The 26,754-nt window shown below is 36.0% G+C and overlaps 1 protein-coding gene across 1 annotated transcript in view; it reads right to left on the bottom strand.

The window, feature by feature from the left end:
* Positions 1 to 8,434: 8,434 nt before the first annotated feature.
* Positions 8,435 to 26,754, bottom strand: part of LOC133530441 (CCAAT/enhancer-binding protein-like) — a 35,534-nt gene continuing 17,214 nt past the window's right edge. The window contains exon 2 of the mRNA XM_061868352.1: positions 8,435 to 12,126. The gene's annotated coding sequence lies outside the window, so the exon portion shown is untranslated. The remainder of the gene's footprint in view (positions 12,127 to 26,754) is intronic.

The following is a 26,754-nucleotide window of genomic DNA, read 5'->3' as shown; positions in this document are numbered from 1 at the left end:
ATCTACATATTCTACATACATATTATAAACTTTCTATGATTTATTCACTAACTCAAATGACAACCAACATTGGGGCATCGTTGCTCTCTTGGCGGAACTCGCGGATATGTGGTGGCGTCTCCGAAATATCTTTATCACTAATTTTAAACGAAACTTTTGTTATGGATACTTTAAAAACAACAAAACAAATTAATTTTATACTTTAATTAAAAGATAAAACTGCATTCTCAAACTGAACATACCGTCTCACCGCACTGGATTTATGACCAATTCTTTCGCCGTCCAGGCGTCTTAGGAATCACTCCCTCTAAACATAAGACAAGCTCCAAGTAAGTTTTCTTTCAAGCGGATGTTACGTAAGCATTTGCTAAAATACGAGTTCAAATAATATTCATCAACATTATATTTATAGTATATATGTATGTATGTGTGTCTTATAATTATAGTGTGTAAGTATGTTTGTATTTATTGTGATATATATGTAGTTTATAAGTATATTAGTTTGCTTTTCTTTTTAATTCATTGACTTTTTTTTCGTCTCTCTGCACCAATTCTAAGTCTCTTTGTTTGGCCCTATGGTTGACTGGTAGAGAATGCCATTTGGCATTAAGTCCACCATTTGTACATTGTTGTATATATTTTGTGCAATAAAGTTTAAATAAAATGTACGTCAAATGGCGGTAAATGAAAACTTTTTCACGCATGTCACGCATTCGTGATATGTGTGGTAGATAAAGTGATGTTTTAACTCACTATTAACTTTAAAGTACGTGTAGTTAATTTAGTCTATAGAGGCTGCATCTATTTCGGATCTGGTGAATATACGGCTCGCGTTAGGAGATATTATGACTGACCCGATTTATGCACTATCCAGTAGGGTTGCTGCGAGGAGAAATGATCAAAATAATAGTTTTCCTACTCCAGCACTTTTATTTGTCGAATAAATAAAATATCGAAATCAACTTCATAGGAAGCCCGGCGCGGCTCGGCGGGGGCCCTTGTATATGTATGTATGTAAACACTTTATTATATATAAGACAGATATAAGGTCCTAAAAGCAGTGTTCTTAGATATATTCATACAATATTATGAAACTATTGGTATTTTTTTTTATTCTGACTTCTAGGCAAAGATCTACAAACCAATATTTACTTTGATTTTATTTATATTTTTTTAGGTGATTGCTGCTGTCTCAGAAAATAATATTGTGTGTTTAAAATTTTCGGGCCTCTCTCAATTTCAAGTACATCGATATGTTTTGTTTTGAATGGGGCAACCCTGACCGACAGTGCAAGTGCAGGCGAGTATTTATACCGCTCTGGATTCTAAATGGGATGCGTTTCTGGGGCAGCCCTGCTTGCTTCCCTGGTGCCCTGCTAGATACACGCACGCTGAAACGTATTACTGAAATAAATGTCATATACTAATACTAAGGAAAAAATGCCTTCGGTCAAGCTGAAGACCCCGGAGCGACTCCAGCCTGGTCGCCGTCGACTGTGATTTTCTATAGTCGCTGGGTATGTGGCGACGCACAAGCGACTGCTGATCGCAGGCGATCACTAAGAGCACGTGTTCAAATGGAAGCGTTCACACTGCAAGCAACTATCGACGCCATAAATTTGTATCCGTCATTCTCTCAAACATAGTAGTATTTGACAACACCCACTTGACTGTATTCTAACAAATAAATAATTTGATATTTAGTGATGCTCGCGCTCGACTTAGTCTCCTCGCCCTAGTTGCTTGTTTTGGTCGCCGAGAGACCAAGCCGCCGGCAACTAGACGACAGTGCGTAACGGCTCTTAGTATCTGATCAGATGCTGTTATTATCAAAAATGTTCCTAGAATCCTTTGTTAGTAGATTATAACCTCTATGAATCGCGAAAATAATAGAAAACTATAAAAAAGCAGAATCAACATACTCTTTATTGCGCCATGCACCGGAAAAGAAAAGGACAAATCAATTAATCAGGGAAAAGTACACCACACGCACCCCGGATATCGTTATAGCCTTGTCCCTGGCCCTGTATTGTTTACCCTGTATTCGATTAATAATCATCTCTAATCTAACCAGTATAAGATGAACTATTGAAACAATAGCTAATGCAGCTCAAAGATTCAACATGCTACGTGCGTTAGAACTGATAATGAAGTTTTTTACTTCGGGTTTTATCTTGAGGTTTTTGATTTCGAACTCTTGGTAGTTTTTAAATCATGATTGCATTTCCTAATTGAAAAATAAATCGCTTGAATTTGAATCGTTTAAGCAGGTAAATTTGGAGGGATAGGTCGTCTGGGCAAGCGTCGCAGGAAGATTTTGGGCATTTGGGCAGAGCCTAAATGAAGAAAGACTAGGAAGAATTATGACGCAAATTCATCTTCTTCTGAATCATTCTGTTTTTCAATATTGGTAAATAGTATTGCGTAGAACCCATTCGGTATAGTATACATTTGTGTAACCTAATCTTGACAAAGTAATTCAAAAAGAACAGTTGAAAGAACTCAATAAGTAACAGACAAAAAAAGATTTAAGTATTTAGAGGGTTATACCTCAATTTTAATATACCTCGATCGATATTTGATATCTACAATGGTCTATAATTTAACTGGTTTACATGAGGCGAAAAGCCGAGTACAGGAATATCAATATAATTGAAGCAGGTGATAAACAGGCAAAGACAATGGGATGAGTTTTTTTCCGCGGCTGAAGCACGCGATGTGACGACGATCAGCCGTTGATAATAGACAACAATAGTTATGGTTTCATCGATTCTGTTATATCCTTGGGATATTGTTGTTATACCAGGGTACTTTAAAGGTGTAATAGACCTTTATAAACTAGAGTTATGCTTTCTTATTTCCAGTAAGACCTGAAGAGACGGGAAGAAAACTATTTCGTGAAAAGTATCCATTATGTATAATGTTATTGTAAATTTCGTGAAAACCGTGCTCAATATCACTACCAAAGCAGGGGGTACCTCCGTCTTACTGGTGGTCCACTGTAAAAAGAGACTTGAAGATGCAAAACATCCTACAAACAAACCACATCTGCCCCTGGTTGGAAAATTACATTCCTTATCCAGTCGATTACCACAACTTGACTCGGTACTCGATAAGATTCCTTCTAATAGTCTTCGAGGAGTTACCACAATCAATGACACAGTTAAACATTAAAATCTGGACGCCAATAGGTTCGACAAAGATGTATAGGTTAGAGCAGCAGATTTACCCGATAGTCCGAAATGTCACAAAGTCACACACACAATAAAAATATAACCAAAATGGAGTTAATTAGAATACCGGTTTCTTTGAGAAAGATTAAGGTGGTTCGCTTTCCATACAAAAAACAATTGCGTTTTATGAAGTCATTACACACTATTACTTCATAAATATTCGCGCATCTATCTATTTTCGAGTATTAGTTTGCGCTAAATTGATAGAAAAACTATGTTTCATACAGAAATCACGCAAAAAAACGTTATATTTTTTATCAATGTAACACCAAAATATGCGTGATTTCTGTATGAAACATAGTTTTTTTATCAATGTGTATAAAGTGTATAAAGCCACCGAGACTTCAAAAAGTGACATGATCACATGACAATTGGTTTCGTTACCATTCAATTGAGCAAAACACGATGTAGTCAAAGTTATCAAACAATACAACAAATTACATTTTAATAATTTCCGTTTATTCAACACATCAACTCGTATGTTATCGACCAATTTACATTTGCGCCCGACGAAATCTAAAACCGATCGCGGCTTACCAACAATGTAAAGTTAATAGAGTTCAAAGGCGTAGGAAACGGGTGAAAATTTAACTTTGTCCAGGTTTGCATACGCAAGGTGTTTGATGCAAGTTCGTGTAAGCAGTTTTTATAATGCATTCCTGGGTAAATACCTGTCCGAATATTGTACAATTGAATTTGAGTAAATCAACTATTTCTTTTCCGTCAGACAATATTAGTGGCACAGTTTGTAAACGTGGCTCTTAACAACACACGATTGAAAGTGATACACACTATACATAGAAAAAAAATGAGAACCTGATTCCTACAGATCCTGATCTTTTTAGGCTCTTCCAACTCAGAATCACTAGCATATTCAATCTTGTCTCAAAAATGTGTATGGAAATTTTAGTTTCTACTACGTCACGCACATATGAGTAAAAAAAATTCACACTAAAACGTGACGGATATTTTAAGACATCTTTTTAGGGTTCCGTAGATAAAATGGCAAAAACGTAACCCTTATAGTTTCGTCATGTCCGCCCGCCCACCTGTCCATATGTCACAGCCATTTTACTCGGAAACTAAAAGTTAAATTAAAAATTTTATATGTACATAAACGCCTGTGTCCATTTTTGACGTTTCCTGCAGCAATAGAGTGGGCTACATTTAGTACTGCAGCAGTATTGCAGAGCGACATTACTGCCGACGCAAACTAAATCGATATTGTTGCCCGGATTATTGACATTGCAGCTAATGTTGGTGCAGTCTGATTTCGAACCGCACCTTCATCAATACCAAACTATTTAGAACCTACTCGCGTCGAATTACAACAGTTCCTTCAAGTTTCTTTTGTTAAGGGCCTACGCTAGCTGACGCGGACGCCCGCCGGGTGCTATTTGTAGGTGAAATCCGCCGCACGCGTCCGCTTCAGTTAGCGTTGCTCTTACTATTTTTCGTTAACCCGCTCGTCCGCTCGGTGCACCCGCGTCAGCTAGCGTAGGCCCTTAGGTATCAAGCTCGGGTCTTCATACAAACGTAGTTACGCTCTCATTTTAAAACGGCTAGCTAGATTGCTCTGAAACTATGTACTTATGTAGCTTCATATACCAAAGGTAAAAAATACAGGGAATTCAATATTTTCATACTTGTTGCTCTATTTCGTTTGTTTTATAAGGCGAAGCAATATGGCCATTAATATGATTAGACCATTTGTTGTCTTTAATAGAATAATAATGAATAAATAAATATAAACTAATTTCTGCCCGAAATATACATCATGTCATTGTATGTGCAGAGTTTCATTACAATACAACACGTAGTTTTAAAATAAGAACGAAACTTCGTTTGTATAGGAAGATGAAATTTGGCCGAGCTTGCCGGAGATTTTTAATTCAACAAATAATTGATGAAAAGTGTTTTTTACTGCATTTTTCAGTAAATTGCAAAACTACAAACAAATATCTACAATCATTTCACGTGAGCGTGACACGTGACAGCTACTCCATATACAAATGAACTATCATGGGGACCACTTCGTTTGACCTATTTAGCTCTCTTTCTTCGTAACAGGTATATGAAAGTTAGATACTAAGTATACGATCATACTCGTATAGTGCGTCTAAATATACTCGCTGCACATTTCTGCGCGATGAGTAGACTTGATCTGGTGACCGCAGACGCATATCCGGTGCCAATGTTTGGGCCAATGTTTGGGAGAACTTGCATTACGTGACAGGTTGTTAGGCCAAAATTCGTTAGTATATCCAGATGTTCTCCTGTACCAGGGCACATTTCTCAACCAACTCTCATGAAATTTCGTGAGCAGGTTCAGTAAACGTACAGACTTTTTCGTCGGTAAGTTTTCCAAAACACGAGCTGTATGGGAGTACGCGAGGTCCTTACAAGAGATTAAACGAAATTAAATTACCTTAAGTGAAGTTCGATCATAATTATCCAAGTTACTTCGTTGAATAGATTAGAATCCCGCCCTCCCCTGTACACTTGCCGATTTATTTATTTAACCTTTATTGCACAATACAAAAAAGTACAAATGGCGGACTTAATGCCTTAAGGCATTCTCTACCAGTCAACCATTGGGCCAAACAAAAACATTTAGTGCGGAAAAGAAAATCAGTACAGAGACATAAAAGTCACTATCTAAACACTACTATTATCAATAAACATGCATAAATACATAGTACTATAATACATACATAATTGTGAAATATCTTCAGTATTTTTTATGACATAGGAGAGAGACGAGCAGACGAATCGTCTGATAGTAAGCGACTACCGTAGCGCAGATAGGTGTAAACACATACACAATTACACACATAATTATGCGCATACTTAGACGTATGCACTTTTGTATAAGGTATGATGTATCTCTGAACTAAAGGATGGTAACGCTTGACGGAAAGTGACGGACGTTTTATTTTAATAGCCTTTTTATACTACGTTGGTAGCAAACAAGCATATGCATATGGTCCGCCAGATGGTAAGCTGTCTCTGTACTCGTACCTATTTACGCCCTCAAATCCAGAGAAGTTACATGCGCGGTTGCCGACCCTTCTCACCGGCAAGAACACAACATGAGACTCACCGGCAGGAACACTATTCTGTCATTATTATGACGTGAGGGAATCACCCAATAACATTGGTTCTTTCCTCCGTTCCGCTGGATTACAAGCAATGCTATTTATTGATTCCCACTGGCCTCCTCTCATCTCCGCCTCAGTGGTAAGACAGCTTATTACTACGGCTACACTATGTTCCTCACACTGCTCCTCGCGCTGCCGCGATATTGCCCTCTCCGGCCACACACTGCCCTACTCGAGCGATTAATCGCGACGCTCCATAGGTACTTTATATTGTCGATCCTTTGACTCGCGCCAAAAAACCGACAAAAGAAGGAGCGGTAGGCATGACGAGCGGCATGACGATTAACGTGGCCACACTACGTCTCTGCCCACTTTGCTGACTACTTCCCATGTCACTCGTCGACCAAGTCAATAGACCGCACTCCTCATAACTTCAACCTCGTAAAATATATTGCTTGTCATTAAAGATACGAGACCCATTTACTACACATGAGTGACCCGCTACACCACATTTCGGCTCACACCAGACAATGTATCAGCCCAACATTGGACCCAACACTACTGCTGGCAGCTCCGACGGCCAGGAATAGCCACATTGTCTCCCTGACTACCTTGACAGACATTTATTTATGGATTGATTGTAAGCTTTCGGAGTTATCTAACAGTCTTCGACGGCAAGTCATCATGCAATATAGCTTTAGATTTGCATAATAAGAATTATCATAATGACGGGAGCCGCAGGGGTAGGAAGGCCCAAGCTCAGATGGTTGCACGGCGTATACCAGGATATCAGGACCTTAGGAGTGACAAGTTGGAGAATAAAGCCACGAATAGTTCGGACTGGAGAGATTTGGCTGACCAGGCTAAGGCCCGCCCGCGGCTGTAATGCTTCAGATGATGATGATAACGACGAGACGATATTTTACGACCGGTCTAGCTTAGTGGGTAATAGTGACCTCGCCTAATGAATACGATGATCTCGCGTTCAAATCCTAGTATGAGCATTTTTTTGTTACGGCTAAGGAGTGGAATTCGCTTCCTGCAAATCTATTCCCAATCCACTATAAATTGGATCTTTTTAAATCGAGAGTGATTAGACATCTTTTAGGTACCTAAGCATGTTCCATCCCAGACTGCATAGATAAATACACACTTATATACATAAAAAACACCCATGACTTAGGGAGACATATTTGAGCTCATCACACAAATAAATACCCGTACCGGTATTCGAACCCGGACCATTGGCTTCATATGCAGTCACTGCTCACTGACTGGTTGTCGCTGAAGGGCCTGTTTCACAATGTTATTGCTGTTTGTACCGAGTCTTCTTTCTTGTATCCTCATAGCTGAGGGAACGATGACTGTGGACACTTCACCAGTGCTCTTCAAGCCCCTCTATCTTGGGCCCAGTGCATGCCTGCAATGTGACCCGACTACAGAGTAACATAAATACCCCATCTTTAAGGCAAATTAAACAACTCTTCTAAAAACATTGAACTGTGCGTCAATTGATGTAAACATTGTGTCAAATATAATGACAGGTGTATAAACAAAATAAAAATTTGAGGCGATCACCCATCTAATATAAATATGATCTTTCGAAATCGCAGCCGATTTTGTCCTATTATTTGGTTTTTTTTTTATATCAGCAATTTTTTTATAGTAGTCCAAGGCGAGTTGGATCACAGGGCGAATCGGATCAGCCAAAAATCTGTTGATATTCAAAATATTACTTAAGACTGACGTTACAGGCTAAGAGCTAATTTAGGTACGCTCATATCGATGCGATATTTCTAATAATGAATAAAATCAGGCATTACTTTGCGGAAATCCATACCCATTAAAACAAAAAATATTACTTTGCTTATCCACGAAAGAATAACGTGCACGACGTTGACTAGCACGTTATTCTTTCGCAGATACGCAAAGTAATATTTTTGTTTTAATTAATATTTCAAATATCAACGGATTTTTTATAAACACACACACACACACACGTTTAAAAATTCTTATGTTATGAAATATAGATATGTGTGAAATGCTTTTATTCGGTTATCGGGCCTACTTCAAAAAGGGATGAAAATAAATACAACAATGTATATTAAATAGGTATATATTAAATTTAATTGCACCTATAACATCGAGGGGCGTTTACCCACTTACACTAACATTATTGTCAGACATATTCAAGGCCTCTTACATTCATTTTGACAAAGGAATTTGTAAAGCAAGTGACAGACTACAAGAGTATCAAACTGTAAAAAATATTGATAATAAGGCCTGAAGTATTTTACACATTTCGCAAGCATAGGTTTTACCTGTCAATCCTACAATTTTTTTTTTTTATGGCCTGGACTAGTTCTTTAAGCCAAATCTCATAGAACAAAATTCTAACAGGTAAACTTACGCTGGCGCCATCTAAAAAATCCTTTGACAGTGGCCCCGTTGATAAAAACAAATTGTACATAGTAACAATAACATGAATGAGCAACGAAACATAAAATAGTCGTCCTATAAATACGTATTTACACTTTTATTATGAAAAATAAAGTCAATTTTTCGATATGACTGATGCTTTACGTACACGTAGGTACAGAAAAGTAACTTCATACAAACTTGATTTGTCACAAATGCTTGGAGAATTGCTAGGGTTGTTACTCAAACAAAGTATTAAATATTATAAAAATCAGCAAGATAATTACAGCCATTTTAAAACAATCGTTTTACATTACGAAAATTGCAATAATCATTGTTATATTATTTTTGTGTATTTTTAAGTACATAGTTTGACACCCGAGTAGAAAATAAGTCTTTGGCTCAGAACAAGAAAGAAGGTTTGATCTCGCATTTCTTAGCACCATCTGGACGACGTAGATAAAAACATAATGATTCATAAATTATTTAAAAATAAATCAACAATATTTAATAAAATAAACAAAATTATTAAAACTGAAGCATCAGAATGCTATCTTCAAATGGTTTTTTTAGTTGATTTTGTTATTATTTATAAATATTTGTATAAAGAGAACATTATGAAGCCTCAGTTTGAACGAGCCTTTAGGCATAGAAGATATTTTTAGAACACATTTCAAGACCTCTAAAGCTTTCAAATCACACCACCAAAACAATTTTATGTTGTATATGAAATCCATTCCAATAATGATATAAAATTCGTACAAGAATACTTGTCACAAAGATATGTAATAGTAAGTAGATAAAATACACTTTTCTTGAATGTACGTATATGTATGTAGGTAAAAGCAGGACGGAGTATAGCGACTACATAATGACAGCTACACACCAAATTATTCATAAACTTGCTATAATTATAAGAGGTATTATTTACGGGTAACTTCTGTACTGGAAATATCATAAGTAGAACGTAGTAAAAATTGGATATTTCTACAATAGAGTAATAGTACCTATATTACATATCTAGGACAGTAAAGTAAGAAATGTTTGTCGATTTCGTCTTCGCCTCGGCTGACAATTACATGTAATCTGAGGCTTTCTTATTTAGGTACGAATACTATAGTATTCGATGGAGCTGGAAAGCGGCAACTTCGTTCAGCGCAGTGGGCCGAACATTGACAGAAAGTATATTGACTGGTGTGTAGCCATCTTCATTTTATTTTAATCGTAGGATTTGTTATGGTAACTATGTGTTTCGAGACCCGTTTTTACAATGAGTGCCAACCCTAAGTTTTATAGTTAAGTCAAACACACGCTGCACGCGAATACGTAATGTGCTCTCTGTCACACTTACCTGCGGCGACCGGCGTCGTCTCTTTTTTAATAATTATGAATTTCATATCGTCACTGAGGTTGGCAGTCAAAGTATATGTTTTACAATTAAAATATTTTTTTAAGCAGCTTACAACATGTTACTAGAGTAACGTCATACGCAATTAAGTAGCTTAGAAAATTTACATCGATTTCTCATATAAATACACCTTGTACTTCCCACGGCAGTATGTAGAACAATGATTTAATCATAATTAATTTAATCCTTATTTTATACTTAAACATACATAAAATCTAACAAAAATAAGAATTAATAGAAGGTACTTTTTTAGGAATAAAAATTTTAGAACTCAACAAAATAGTTAAAATAGCCCTTTGCTAACCCTACGCTTAGCTATAACGATAAAATTCCTATTATTTACATATATCCATTAATTAAGGTTATTAAACGAAAATAAAGTTTTGTTTTACAATAAACTTCAAAAAAGAACAATCCTAGGCGTATCAAGAGTAACAGGTTAGTCAGAATTTTGGAGAAGCTGAGAAGCCACAATTCAGAAAGAAGAATTTTACATCTATATTTTTCAAGATTATTTACAACCAAATTTACATGTTACGCTGTAAGAGTAGACCGAGGCGAAATAGATCACAGGGCGAATGGAACCAAGATAAAAAACCGCCACCGTACGTCTCTGACAAAATTTATAGAAAATATTGAAAATATCAGATTTTTTAGTTGGATCCAATTCCCCCTGTGATCCGATTCGCCTCGGTCGACCCTACTTTAGTATATTACAAACTACATTGCATCTCAATGTATCAATATAGTTAAAAAAATATTCATTCCGACCATAAAATGGTAAAAAATCAGTCACACAATTCCGTGTTTTCGTGGTTTTTACAATCCTTAATTTTAAAATCTTGGATGAGTCTAGCGACATCTATAAATGGGATTTAAAATTAATGTATTAACAACTCTAAATTTGAATCCCAATGTCATATCTTTGCAAATGTATTATCTACAGCAGCCTTTACGTCGTAAATCAGTACGTATTTTTATGTCCATAGAGTACATTTTCGAGACACATGGCAGTGATTGTGTGAGCCAGCGGGTGCAGCCGCCATTTTTGAGATCACTTCTTTGCGGCCAGAACTCGCTTATGAGTCGAAAGCTTGTGAATTGGCTTTATGTAAAAAAACTAAAGCTATGTCCACATCAATGTACTTCTATACTCAAATTACGTCTTTCAAGTGCACTAAAGTTATTTTGCGTCGCTATGGCGATTACATGAGTTTAGAACAAGATGATTGATGAAGTAAAATTAAGATAAAAGCGTAGTGGTGTGGACATAGCTTAACGTATAAAAAGTAGCTTGCACTGTTAGGCCTTAGGCCACCAATACATTGTATAAAAACTACTGATAGCTTAACTCTTATGCGTGGCGCATTATATGAGGTTCATTCAGCTAAGCAAATTAATGATGTAGCTCTAAGCTCACCTACATAACACCTCCCGCTCACATGAGTACTAAGTTCATGACAACTACATTTTAAAACGTAATCGGTGCTTTTTAAATGGCAAAAGCCTCAAAAAAGTCAGTCTTAGTCTTAGTCACACCCCAGACCAAGGCTCACCCTTCGATTGAGAATAAAAGCACCAATATAAAAGGCTAAATAGACTACGCGACATTTTAAATTTAATTTATAGTAGCGTCTGACTCGACTCTTGCAAGGACTCGGCAAGCCTCGTCCTGCAACTTCTTCATCAAGCAATTTTTTTCTATTCTCGGCAACAATCCACTATGTTTCATAGTGCCAAAATAAATGTCTCAACACATTTTTTTATATAACTGTTTTTTTTTTTCAAGAACTGCGTAGTCTATCTCCCTAAGCCTTCACAGCATCGACTGCGGATGGACTTACTAATAAACTATCCGTGTACAATAAAAAATATAAATCACATCATAATTTCGCTAACTACCCTTAATGTAGGTCACTTTCAAGAGTTAATGCACGATATCACACAAAGCTCCCGGCAACTCGATCTGAAACAAAAGAAAAATAAAATTGAAAATTATAGTCATAAAAAAACTAAAATTTAAAAATATCTCATACAGGAATCTTCGAAAACCTAAAATAGGTTCTGAAACACAGAGAACTATGAATTTTAAAACACTTTCAAAAGGTCACCTTTCAAACAAATATAAACGGAATCGTATCAATATTTAAATTAATTTAAGGGTTATGAATGTTATGATATCATAAGATGCAAAGACGATTGATATTTGACGACCGATTTGGCCTAGAGCGTAGTGACCCTGCTTACGAAGCTGATGGTCCCGGGTTCAAATCCTGGTAAGGGCATGTATTTGTGTGATGAACATGGATATTTGTTCCTGAGTCATGGGTGTTTTCTATGTATTTAAGTATTTATAAATATTTATATATTATATATATCGTTGTCTAAGTACCCTCAACACAAACCTTATTGAGCTTACTGTAGGACTTAGTCAATGGGGCAATTTTATCATTTAAGCAGAATAGTCAACAAGCGCACCTTGTATATTGTCTATCATGCCCTGGCGGACGCATTGTTAAGTTATGGACTCAGTTACTATGGACGTACCTTCAAAACATATTTAGACCAAATAAAACAACTCCAAATTAGGTTAATTAAATATTTAGTTGGGCGAAACACAAGGAATAGGTATAAACATCAGTATGACTCACTGTTCTCATATTGTAGAATTCTCCCAGTGCATTGCAAAGTCACATACTTAAATGTTATCAATACGTATTATACAGATGATTTTAAAGTACAGAAAAAGAATAAACGTGTGACTCGCTCATCTAAAAAAGTAAAATTGTATCAACCTGCAGCCAAAAACTATTATGGTCGGAGAACCCAAGAATACTTAATCCCAAAAATTTACAATGAATACCCAATATTGCTAGATATCCCTAAATTAAAAATAGGTAGCCTGAAAGAAAAATTTAAAGAAATATTAATAGACAGATTCGATAACTCCATAAAGCATGAATAGTAAATTAAATACCTAACATTAATATTAGTATCATAAAATAACTTCATATAAATCAACTATTGTAGTGCCTCTTGCCACTTGTGTTGTAAAAATATAACGAGTTGTTAGTTTATAAACAAACGTAGTAATTAGCGTTAAGGTAGTTTTTTACGCACCGCTGTGCTCCTGTCCCGCGCCCGCGCCACCAGTATTGAGTCACCAATCCTACGTTATACCTACTTCATAATTGTAATACCTACATAAAAAAATTGGCCATGCCGGGACGGTAGGACAGTGCAAAATTATGTACCTTTTTATAAGTATAACGAGCGAGCTCATCGCCAACAAACTGTCTCGCAGTTTGGCGAATATTTTGTTTTGTGTTACACATATTTTATATTTTAATGTTGTAATAAAAAAAAAAAAAAAAAAAAATTGTGTAATAATGTCGTAAAAAAAAAATTCTAACCGTCTTTTCTGTTTTAAACTCTCTTCGCTTTACATTTTCCGTGAGATAGTATAACGAAAATTCTGACTTCTAGTTTAGAAAACTGTCACAGAAAAGTGCGAATTTTATTTGCAAATTACTGGCACCTAATTTGAAAGCCTATACAACTCGTACAAGACGTTTCACAATTGATCGAGTACGAGCTTTAAATACAACGGATATGTTGGACAGAACGGCTTTTCAAGTAGTGTCCTTGCCAAACCAAGATGGTCGGCTCTTTATCATTTGTCACCATTCACCAAGCCTGTCACGTTCTAACAATTATATAAGTGCGAAAGTGACGAGCATAGTGACAAGCGATAAAAATGGAACCATGCTGCCACTACTGGAGGCCTACCGCGAACCACGTTCGACGTGTTGCCTCTCTGTTGCACTTGTAAATTCGTACGTAAGCGTGATAGGGAGGAAACACGTCGAACGTGGTTCGCGGTAGGCCCTCTGATTCTCCTGACGTCCGAAACTTAATATAGTTTGTTTGTCCACAATGACGCGCAGAATTGTCAAATCTACTTAAATACGAGTCAAGCCACGCGTCTTCGTGAATGACACGATCTATATAAGCTACATAACTCTTCGTAGACTTTGTCAGAACAGTGTGGAAGTTATATTATAAACGTCATATTTTCACGGAAATTATATTTATGATGACATACTCGTAAGTACTTAATCCATTGCTAATGTCAGCCTCGTCCGACACTAGACATCCGGTAAGATCTCTGAGGGGCTACCGCGAACCACGTTCGACGTGTTGCCTCCCTGTCACACTTACGTACGAATTTACGAATGCGACAGAGCGGCAATACCTCGAACGTGGTTCGCGGTAGGCCCTCAGAATACAACTCTGTCGGTTATGTTTGAAGTTGAATAGTTGGCGCACAGTTAATTAACAATTAGTACCCGTACCATGAGTCACTGACAATGTCAAAACTGACATACGCTATCGGGAACGTAATTTACTTTCTATACATCTCGCTCGCACTTATATGCGAGTACGAGCGAGATGCAAAGAAAGTAAGTTACGTTCTCGATACCGTTTATGTCTGTGCCGAACTGATGGTAGCCACATAGGACGCTGTATTTAAGGCCCAAAGTAGAATAAGGACTCAAGAGACGAGATACATCTTAAACAGCTCTCCTCGAAAATTTTGAAAATCATTTTAAGAGGTTAGCCCAACCAGTAGTAGTGAGCCTGCCTGCGGAGCAGGAGATCCCGGGTTCAAATCCTGGCATATGCATTTATTCGTGTTTTCATCATCATCATATTCGCTCCTGAATTTTGGATGTTTTCTATGTATTTAAGACGAAACTGGCGGATCCGCGCGAAATCGCATTGAAATACAAACGTAGTCATTTCCCTCCCTGGATATTAACATTATTGAAAATATTTTGACACAATTTGTTGTATATCAACCACAGCTATGCCCCTACGTTAGCTTTTTTCAAATTCTTAATTATTACAAGAGTTAGATGCATTTAAAAATGTATGTGCAATTTGTTTTCCGCTCCTAATTTTTATAATAATCAAAAACTATATAGTATGGTTAATATACAAGGTGGCCAAAAAATATACCTATTGACAGATATTAAACATTTAAAGGAAACTCCCAATTTTTATTAGTATTAAAAAAAAAACTTGTTCGTTGTGATGTTTATTTTCGCCAAGATGTAAAAATAAATAACATGTCGTGAAATAACGCAAAAAACTTTGTTTTGGGCAAAAATTATATTTTTTTGCCGTTTTTGACCAAAACCAATCTAATCTAAACTGTTTTTTTTTTCTTATTTAATGCATGTTAATTATACGGATCCCTTTGTTTGACATAATTATTGAAAGTCATAATGTAATGATAGTCATATTATCATTAGTCATAACTCTGAAACCGTTAACTTTTCAGGAATTTCCTTAGATTATCCTATAGATAGGTTAGGTTAGGTTAGGTTTGTTTTATGGCAATCCTGAAAAGTTACGCGTTTCTGAGAAAAACCAAATTATGACTAACGAAAATGCGGACAAACAATACATTATGACTTAAAACTTTATGGGAAACAATAGAGACCCGTTAATTATAAGATGCAATTTTTTGAAAAGATGTGTCCCGCTGAGTTTCTTGCCGGTCCATATGGGGATACCCTCCTCCATTTGAGGGGGGATTTAAATCTTATCGGTTCAGAGGCGTAGGGTTAGAGCCGGTGTAGCTATATTTGACGTTCATAAGCGCATTGTAATATGCCTACTTGAATAATAAACTATCTTTATCTTTATCCTAAACTCATATCATATTTTTTGTTCCTTACGACCTCGGGAATGTGTGGTTGAAATCTGACGGGTTTTACCAGCCGGGTGTATAGTAAAAACTTTTTAACAAAAAATAAAACCGACTTCAAATAAAAATTACCAAAAACCCCATACATGTACCTATAACATTTGAAGAGTTCCCTCGATTTCTCTAAGATCCCATCATCAGACCCAGACTTGGTGCCAACGGGACCATCTCGGGGTTATTCCCGTTCGATAAAAAAAAAATTGAAAATCGTTTCACGATTCTCGGAGATATCGAGTACCACACATACAAAAAAAAATTCGGTCGAATTGAGAACCTCCTCCTTTTTTGAAGTCGATTAAAAAACACACCTAAATGAAAAAAATATAGTTTATTTTTGGACCATACTGGGAGCTTTGGTCTATAAGTTTTACGGTATCTAAACTGGTTCACTAAAGACGATGCCGTAAGCGATCATCAGGCCATAGCCACTCGTTCTCCACCAGTTCCCAATCAGGCCATTCTCAATAAAATCCGCTCACCAAAATCTCAGCAAGAACTGTGCCGCTTGCATAACCGCGGAAGCATTGCGACCGACTTTCACACCTTATGCAACTCCAAAACTTATGCAAGACCCACAGACCCAATGTCCCACTGAGTTACATAATCCTAAACTTGACTATAGAAAGTGGCGCGCGGGAAATGTCAATAATGACCACTGACACCACTGACACACATTTTGATGATGATCTAAAATCTTTCGGAGGTCAGGCGGAAGTTGGATAACGGCTTTGATATTTTTGCAAGTGTCTTAGAATCATCATCATCATCCCGTCCTGGCCGGTTTCGACCTCAGCGACTGAGTTTGTACTGGCTAGTGAGAGCGACGATCGTGAGCTCTCAGGTGGCTGACGTAGCCTATTTTCATCTTAGAATAGTAGATTGTTAACCAAGGGATGAAAGGCACCCATTTCTGTTGGGGTAGTTTGGCGCTCGAACGCATTGAGAGCGACAATAGTCCGAGACTGAAATACTGCCTTTCAAGTTAAACACTCTATTTTTCTTTTCAAATACGAGGAAAGTAAAGTACATGTGCATTTAAAAAAAAACATGGCTGTGTATAAAGTTTAGAGTGTCTTCGGAAAGAGAAGAGTCGTGGAATGTATTGGGCTCAATACATTCTACGACTCTTCTCTTTCCGCACAGACTCTAGTAGTATTTCTTGAGGGTACTTTCAATTAACAACTTAGGTAAAAATATCGTTATTTATGGAATGGGGAGATGATTATAACAATGGAAATTGTACAACAATGCCATTTTAAAAAAAAACAACATTTTTATTGCTTACTGATAAAAAAATGTACTTAGAAAGAACAGTGCTCTAGAGCAGAAACGTATCATTTTCTGCACACCTTTTAGAACAACACCCACTTTCAGAGCATGAGAAATAAAAAAGTTTTTATACCGTAAACCATTTACGACTAATTATTTCCAATATCCATATTAATCCCTACAATAGATCCATTTTATAAATGCGATTGTACGTTGTCACGTCTGAAAATATAGATACAGACGATAAAGTGCCAAAAATATGTACACACCTTAATATATAGGGCAATAAGGTCGTGTATACATATTTTTAGGACTTTGTTCGTATCAATATTTTCAGACGTGACTGTAACTCTGTCTATTTGACGCTAAGTATATAGATATGGTATGCAGATGAGGCCCGGGAAAGGACATAAGATAGCTTTTATTCATCATCACGGAAACGAAGTCGCGGAAATAATAACGACAATAATGCACTAAATTGAAAATTTTCATACAAAACCATAATAGGCATAAAATTAATTTACCAAAATATTTTCCCTATAATCTTATTTGGGAAATCCAAGCAAGCAAGTGCAAAGCCAATAAGACCAGCAAGTAACAGGGCAAGTGTTTGGTAAGTGGGAATCCGCGGTTTCTGCCTGGGCCTCCGGGAAATAGGCGTGATTATATGTATGTATGCACATTTGTTGTCCATAAGGAGCCCACATGATACTAAGACCAAGGAAGATTTCTGTGCCAGGCCACGTGATAACTAATATCAGTTATAATAATATGAGATCCCTAGCGGCTTTCATATTGATGGCATTTTGACGAGGTCGCACCTTGTCCTTACCACGAATTTAACACTGACATATGTCAACGGCTCCAATCATGGAACATTTAAAAGAAAATTTGGAGTGTTTTTGATATTTCACCGTCGACCTGTAAAATTTCTACCGCTTAACGCTTCAAAAGTTGAATGTCCAATTCGTCCTTTATGTTTTCTATGTATTTAATGAAAGCTTCTGCAATTGGTTTCAATATTATTGTCCAATTAAAACTGTGTTTTTTTTGCTCCAGTCATGGAATGTATGGCACCATTTACAAAATAACAAATATCAGTGAAAAATTAAACTTAAACAGGTCTTTGGCTCTTGTTTATCGTAAAATTTTGCCAGCGATTAAAAACTGATGGTAAATACTTTTTTTACAGGATTTGTCTATACCATCCCATTACTGGTGCCTGTTCCATTATAGGGGTGTTAACTATATTCGTTAGCTACTGCGTAAACTAATTCAAAATGCATCTCCCTCGTAGCGACAAGCGAGGTGCACTGCGTTTGAGTTGATGCAGTGGCCGCGTAACTTGGTGAGGGTACAAATTGCGGAATGTTTCACAAAAGTTGGTAAAGTTTTCGGAAATTTCAGAATAAAATCATAGGCATTCCTGGCTTGTAACACAAAATTGCTTACATTTAAATAGATATCTAAAATATTACCTTAAGATTACCGACAAGCTCGGACAAATTTCACCTTCCCATACAAACGGTTTCGTTCTCATTTTAAAACTATGTGTTGATTTATAATGAAACTTTGCATCTACAGTGACATGAGGTATATCTATGCCTGTAGTTAGTTTTTAGGGTTCCGTACCCAAAGGGTCAAACGGGACCCTATTACTGAGACTTCGCTCTCCGTCCGTCCGTCCGTCTGTCAACAGGCTGTATCTCATGAACCGTGATAGCTAGACAGTTGAAATTTTCACAGATGATGTATTTCTGTTGCCGCTATAACAACAAATACTAAAAACAGAATAAAAAATATTTAAGGGGGGCTCCCATACAACAAACATATTTTTTTTGCCGGTTTTATAATTAATGGTACGGAACCCTGCGTGCGCGAACCCGACTCGCACTTGCCTGGTTAACAAGCTACAGTTAATAAAACAAACTAAATAGAGCAAAACTAGAGTTGTATGAAAAACTTAAATTCACTGTATGTGAAGCTAAAAATAAACTAATTACAGTACTACATAGATATACCTTCTCCTATTGAAAGTACACAGTTTCAGAGCAATATAGCTAGTCGTTTTAAAATGAAACGTAACTACGTTTGTATAGAGAACCGAGCTTGCTTCATACTCAAAACTAGCTTTCAAAAAATAAACTCACAACCACCGCAAGTATTATAAAACTTCATAAAAATGTATACATTCTAAAGTATTCTCTTGTCATATCAGGTACTCCCGGAAGCTGGGAGCAAATATATATACAATGTTAGAGTTCATTAACCCCGAATCGCACTGCAGATGACGTTAGAGTAACATACCTATTTCGAACTAGCGAGAAAGAAATTTAAGGATATGATTTAAATAATAGGACTATCTAATATTTGTACATTACTGCGTTCATTTTGTGATATTTTAAAAGAAAAGATACCAGACCACCTCTAAGATAACACCTAAATAATAAACAATAAAGAACATCGAAATTAATTAATGATTGGCGGCGCAATCGCTTAACTAACAAAAAATACACACGAATAATCTTTTGTTTTTCGAAAACTGTTAAAAATACTTTTCACCAACGTTCCATGCTTTCTTTCAACTCTTCCATTTTGCCGCTTTTCTTTCATCCTCTAAGCTTATCGCTCGGCACTATCAGAGTGCATCAGATGCGAGTGCAATGCCCGGTTTCGGGGATCAATGAACTCGTTGTGTGATTTTTTTTTCGATGCGCGTACAGAGTGCGCGACTTCTATGACCTTGGGTCGCGTGAGAGTATTCAGTTTTTTTTGTAGAAATTATAACATGGTCGTTTGTTGTAAGTAATTAGTTTGTCATATGAATGAGAATTCCTTTAGTTGTTTTTGTATGACTGTTAATTTCTATATTAAAGTAAACAAATTAAGAAATGGGATGATGCCTAAGGTATATAAAGGTCCCTAAGGTTTTTAAAGGGTCGGCAACGCGCATGTAACACCTCTGGAGTTGCAGGCGTCCATAGGCTGCGGTGACTGCTTACCATCAGCCGGGCCGTATGCTTGTTTGCCACCATCGTGATATTTAAAAAAAATGTAAAGATTCGCACGATTCTTGTAAGTTTCAGTAGCTCAGTTGGTTAAGAACGATCCGACCGGTGATCTGAATAGTCGCAAGTTCGAGTTTCCCCGAAGCGGTGAATTTTTCCTTTAATATAATTGTAATATATATCTGCTTGATAAAAAAAAAATTGCATTACTGTTATCGTTTGTTTGTTAAGTACAGGTGGATTAATGCAATAGGGACCGTGCGCGTTGGAGGGTCTGCCATCTTGTGGTCTGAATCGGAACCATAAACATGCACATTTACACGTCAAGTGTTTTCTTGTGCATAGACGGTTCTGCCATCTTGTGGGCTACATCGGAACAATAAACATCACATTTACGCTTCGCGCCAAAAATCTGACAGCTCCTGTGCTGCCTCCTACAGTTCATGCACGCTCCCTATATAGATTAATTAATATAATTAAGTCACCTACTTTGTATAACACATCAATTATTATCATGTGTAACGCCTAATGCATTAATGATTAATTACTCATCTGAATATAATGCATGAACGATTACATAATTATCTAAATTAGTAAAAGATAAAACTAAATCCAAAATTGATACTAAATACACACCAGATATGAACTTCCTAAAACCGTCAATTAGGTAAATGATACGAAAATTACTTAAAACTACTTAATTCATTGATTTGAATTAATTTATACGCATCGTCGAGATTAACCGCCATTGTTTTTTGTCAGTAAGCGATATCCCCCTCTCTAATCCACAGGCTTTCTTGCAAAGTACGGATAAATGCAGATTTTCTTCATACGTTAAACATTTTTATCTGTTTTGGATTTGTTATTATTATAAATACTAGAGTCTGCATAAGTTTGTACCGATATTAATAGAACAAAATGAGGATTTTCACAGAATATTGACATTAACAAATTGACACACTGCAACTGCAGAGTTACCGTGGTGACTCTATAAGAATCTCAATAAATATTCGACTTAACTCCTAACAAAAATTGAACAAAATGTCGAAGTGCGTACGCGCACCGTGATGTCAATGCATCCACGAATCATGAATGATCGGAGGCGGTATGACGTAACGAATATGACGAAATGCCTATAAGTCGTTTTCATGAATGAGAATGTATGTCAAAAGAAAGATACGGTTGTGTGTTGAAGGGTTCGTTATAATACTTACTGTTAACAGGAAGATATTGTCTCTTATCTATTTTATAGAAATATATAGGCAATAATAAAAGATGAAAGCTTTACTTTTAACTAAGTATGAGTAATAAATATGGTTAATAACCTACAGTTTTTCTTCGATAAAGTGAAAAGAAAAACTGTTCACTCACACTGACTAATTATTTTGTTATCGTAACAATCTATAAATAGGCACTTAGTTGTTATCATGATGTAATAGATCCAAACGCAAATATATTTTAGGCATGCTAAAAATAAACACTAAGCTATATATAGACAGCGATATGAACTCGGTCCAAAAATGATATTTTCGTTATCGGTTAAGTTGTATTTGCTGAAATTCTATTGGTTCTTTTTATCTGTCACCTTTTGTACATTCATAGGGAGATTAGATAGTATTGTATTTTGTGCGTACTATTAACCGACAGTAGTAAGACAGGATTAGAGGCGTCATAATTTCATAGAAGTGTGACGTTTAAAATAACACTGACACTGTCTGGACTGCCAAAATCGCTGCTAACTTATCTTGGTCTGACTCTATGTGATTTCCACCCTTACCAAATTGAAATGCTTACATAGATAATGATTAATGAATACAGGCTGTTTTAATAAGCTACAGTCTTAATATAACAATGTGAATTATTAAACCAATTTATTAATATTACTTACAGAGTTAAAACAATTGAAAATCACACACATGACAACTGGTAGACTGAGTTTAATTAAATATCTGATAAATCACCAAATAAATTAACCTACACATTCAAAAATACACACAATCTCAGTTTTAAAATAACAACGCTTAAAAACGTCAACAATTGTCTGCGTACGAAAATAATCGCGCGTAAATCGCGACGTAAAAACGCATCGCATCGTGACATTGCTTCGTACATCGTGACGTAACGAATGTAGGGCGCGCGGCCACGCCCCCGGTAGTTCACTGAGTGAAAGTGCGCCGGCGCAGCGCAGCGCGAGATAAACGTAATGCGTATCTTCCCTGTTTTATTCGAAGGTAACCTGTGGATAGTATTTTTTATTTTCGAATTTAGAACCTTTCCTTAATTATTGTAGTCTGGCACACCAATGTGTCAGTTAAAAAAGCGCGAAATTCAAGTATGGGACTTAACCTCAGGGCTTGAAAGCGGTTTTTTGTAAACCCCGAAATAGCTCAATATTTTTTAATTATTTTATGATCTTTACGGAGGACTGAATCATGTGTTAAGGTAACAACTTCGTATTATTTTAGATTTTCCCTTTAAAAATTAAATAATAAACCATTTTGTACGAAAAACCGGTTTCGTGGTAAACCTTGCTCGACCTTTTTCAATTATGCCACCCTTTTCTACTAACTATTGGTTTGCCAGACTATAGTTAAAATTATTTTTATTCGTTCAGGGGATCCGGCAGATCATATTGATGATGGGATAACTTGAACTCCATTTTGATAGGCCATATGTACCATTAATCCGGGACAACAGGAAGAGTGGGGAAGCTTTTGCCAGTGGGATTATGGGATACAAATTATAATAGGGTAGAGCACTATTTGTGCATCTTCAAAATCGCAAATAACATAATATGGGATCTTTACAGCATTTACAGGTATTGAGTTCCAATACTTCTATTAGTTTCGATATAATCTGCAACTGAGATAACAACCCTTCCACTTCGGATTAACTACGAAGATAAAAAACATTCATGTTAACCATTCAGTTATGGGGTTCGAGAATCTATGAGATTTCTAAGTCAAGCAAAATTTGCTGTAGATTCTAAAGATATTGTAACTATATGATCGTATGTAACGTTCTCTGGCCTACAGTTTACGCATGTCACACTTGTATATTTCTGAACTCCTAGTATTTAAAAATAAATATATTGCGCAAAGCACGTTTTACGTTTACGCATCGAAAACTACACGTAACTGGCTTAACATTAGTATCTAATATCTACCTACGTTGGTGAGGTATAATAGTTCTCTAAAATTCATGCACACCTAGTATAAAACTACGTAGCCACCAGCGTCAAGTCTCATGCTTAATCATAACGCTATCTTGTTCTGCGATCCTGGTACCTGTACATAAATATATGAGGGCATGAAAACATATTATTATGTGTGAGATAATCAAGGTACACGTTATACAGATAGGTATAGCCAACATTATGTTTTTGTGTGGATATAGCTCCTATAAGTATATCTATGGTGTCAGTTTATGTAAAGATACTAAGAGCGCAGAAAATCGAGACTAAAGCATCGATATGAATGCGCTCCTACGTGTAGTACCAGGGAACCATGGATGGTCAAGGAATTTAACTTTAAGGAACATTTCGTACCTCGTGACAGTGACAATAGTATGTGGTCCCTAGCGACTTTCATAATGATTGTCACAGTGACAAGGTACGAAATGGTACCAAGTTGTAGTTTCGTAATTTCATATAGTGAACAATTTTACCATACATTCGACTATGTAACTGCTAGGAGTGCAAATATCTATTAGATTCGTCATGTCCGTCTGTCTATCCGATTCTGTCACAGCTACTTTTTTCCGAAACTATAAGAGCTTTACTGTTCAAACTTGGTAAGTAGATGTATTCTATGAACCGCATTAGGATGTTTACACAAAAATAGAAAAAAAAAACAATAAATTTTGGGGGTTCCCCATACTTAGAACTGAAACTCAAAAAATCTTTTTTCATCAAACCCATACGTGTGGGGTATCTATGGATAGGTCTTCAAAAATGATATTGAGGTTTCTAATATCATTTTTTTCTAAACTGAATAGTTTGCGCGAGAGAACCTTGTGTGTGTCCCTTTAAGTGTTCCCTGTAATTTCTAAAACAACAGAATGAAAAATCTAAAAAAAATATATGATATACATTACCATGCAAACTTCCACCGAAAATTGGTTTGAATGAGATCTAGTGAGTAGTTTTTTTTAAATAAGTCATAAAATTTAAAAAAAAAATTTTTCATCAGACATACGTGTAAGGTATCTATGGATAGGTCTTCAAAAATGATATTTAGGTTCCTAATATCATTTTTTTCTAAACTGAATAGTTTGCGCGAGAGACACTTCCAAAGTGGTAAAATTTGTGTCCAAAGTGGTAAAATGTTGAACAAGATCTAGTAAGAAGATTTTTTTTTAATACGTCTTAAATTGTACGGAACCCTTCATGCGCGAGTCCGACTCGCACTTGGCCGCTTTTTAAATATTATTCTATCAGTCATCGACTCAAATTCCCAAATCCTTGTAGAAGATGGAACTATAAAAAATAAATTGTAAATCATTTACAAAGTATTGATTTTCATAACAATGATAAGCAGAGAGTCCCTTCATCGCCAGGCTGATTCACGGCCATAAAAATAGAATTAGATAAATTGCATGAGTAAACAATGCGCACTCAGACGCAATACCTATCACTCCGACAGTATCATTTCAACTACTATCTATCAACATTCTATCAGATTAAATAATCAACTTAAAATCTCTATATTCTGTCAATTTCTAAAAAATTATGTCACATGTAGGACTAAAAGTAGGTATACAAGAAGCTCCCACCGGAGATAAGGAATGCGGGTAGTCATTTTACCTTTTACTTCTTGAAATTTTTATATTCGTAATACGTGTTATTACGAACATTACGTACGAGTACATTAGCTACTAATACGTGATAAGTAAAATATTTTTTACTTCGGTTACAAGGTATCGTTAATGCGGCATAATAATTGATATACAATTTAAAAAAATACATAATTTACAAATATAAAAAACAAATACTTGCTTCTGGGGAAAAAAACTGCAGTAAAATGTAGAATGACCCTTAAAAGATAACTAAGAAAATTGCTGTTGTGTTACGATGTTAAAGATTGTTTTGACCTACCTATTAATTTATAAATGTCTATATAAATTAATAGGTAGTAGGTATATACTTACTTACTTACTTACTCCGTTGGCTCAGCGACCCAAAATGAGACTTGGCCTCCGACACAAGACAGCGCCACTTATTAGTAGGTATATATCCTATTTAATTGAATAATTGTGATTGTACCTGTCCTTACATTTTAATTAAGCTAATTATTTAAAACGGAAGAATAGCTTTGTGATCCTAACTGAACGTACGTACGCTTTAAATAAAAACATAGTTTTTTTATAAAACAAAGGACTCAATTCGACCAATTTTTAATCACATTTTATACGTTTGTTTGATAAATACTATATACTTATTTTATTAAAGCGAAACCTATAAACCTAGAATATATTATGCTGGAGCGATCGTCACCAAAATCAAGAGATTTGTTAATGTTTACTTAGTGGAAACCGTTTTCTCCCGAAATGAAAATTTCATCAAAAATGTACGGTCAACCAATTTGATTCCTAGGCCACTATAGAACCATGTCATATGACTTCTACGACAGTGCTTATTGAGTGATGCATGTCATGTATAGAGTAGTTAAACCGACAAGGTTCTATAGTGGCCTAGGATTCAAATTGGTCGACTGTACGTACGTTCGGTTTGGATCGCAAAGCTATCCTCCCCTCTTAAAAATTATAACAGAAACACGTTGGTAAATCCAATCAGTAAACACCGCTGAAAAACTTATAAAAACTTCAGCAACATGAAAAACAAGTCGCCTGTTATCTAAAGAATTTTATCTCGAGTGCGTCGGAAACAGGGAACAGACTCTCACGCACTCCCACTGAGATAACTGGTTACCTGGCTTACTTGTATTTTTTAGAAATAAATGTGTTATATAGAGGAACGAAAAAGGTTCAAAACGGTTACTGTAATTTACGCTTTTCCGTTTAAAACAAGACTACATGAGACCTCGGGTGACCCTAGGGCGGGCTCATTCCTAGGCAAAAGAATAGGCATTGCTATCCAGCGAAGAAATATAGCTAGCCTTATATGCACCTTTCCATAGGGGAAGTACCTCGGGGGAATTTTCATATGTAGGTTTATTTTTACTTAATTTTGTTAAATTTAGATTTAAGTTATTTAGTTTATATTTACAGAAAATATATTTACTTCATTTAGGCGATTTATACTACTGAAAGAAATGTTTTCATAACGGTACCGCAACAAACTATTATTTCATTTCTCATGTTCTGAAATAGGTTCATTGTTGCTCCGAAAAGGGTTATACCTTCAATGCCAGTCAAAAGCATAAGTTCTCATTATTATTTCGGTGAAAATCTTTCGTGAAATCTATTTTTCCATTTTTCAAGTCTAAATTTGTTGCCAATGATTTATTACTGTTTCTGATGAGTCAACCACAATTCCTAATTATATCTAAATATCAACCCTTAATACTCGTATCTCTTAGAC

The sequence above is a fragment of the Cydia pomonella genome, chromosome 22 (genome assembly GCF_033807575.1).
Source record: "Cydia pomonella isolate Wapato2018A chromosome 22, ilCydPomo1, whole genome shotgun sequence".
Classification (NCBI taxonomy): Eukaryota; Metazoa; Arthropoda; class Insecta; order Lepidoptera; family Tortricidae; genus Cydia; species Cydia pomonella.
Note: the sequence above shows the minus strand (reverse complement) of the source record. Positions and strands in the feature narration are given on the sequence as shown.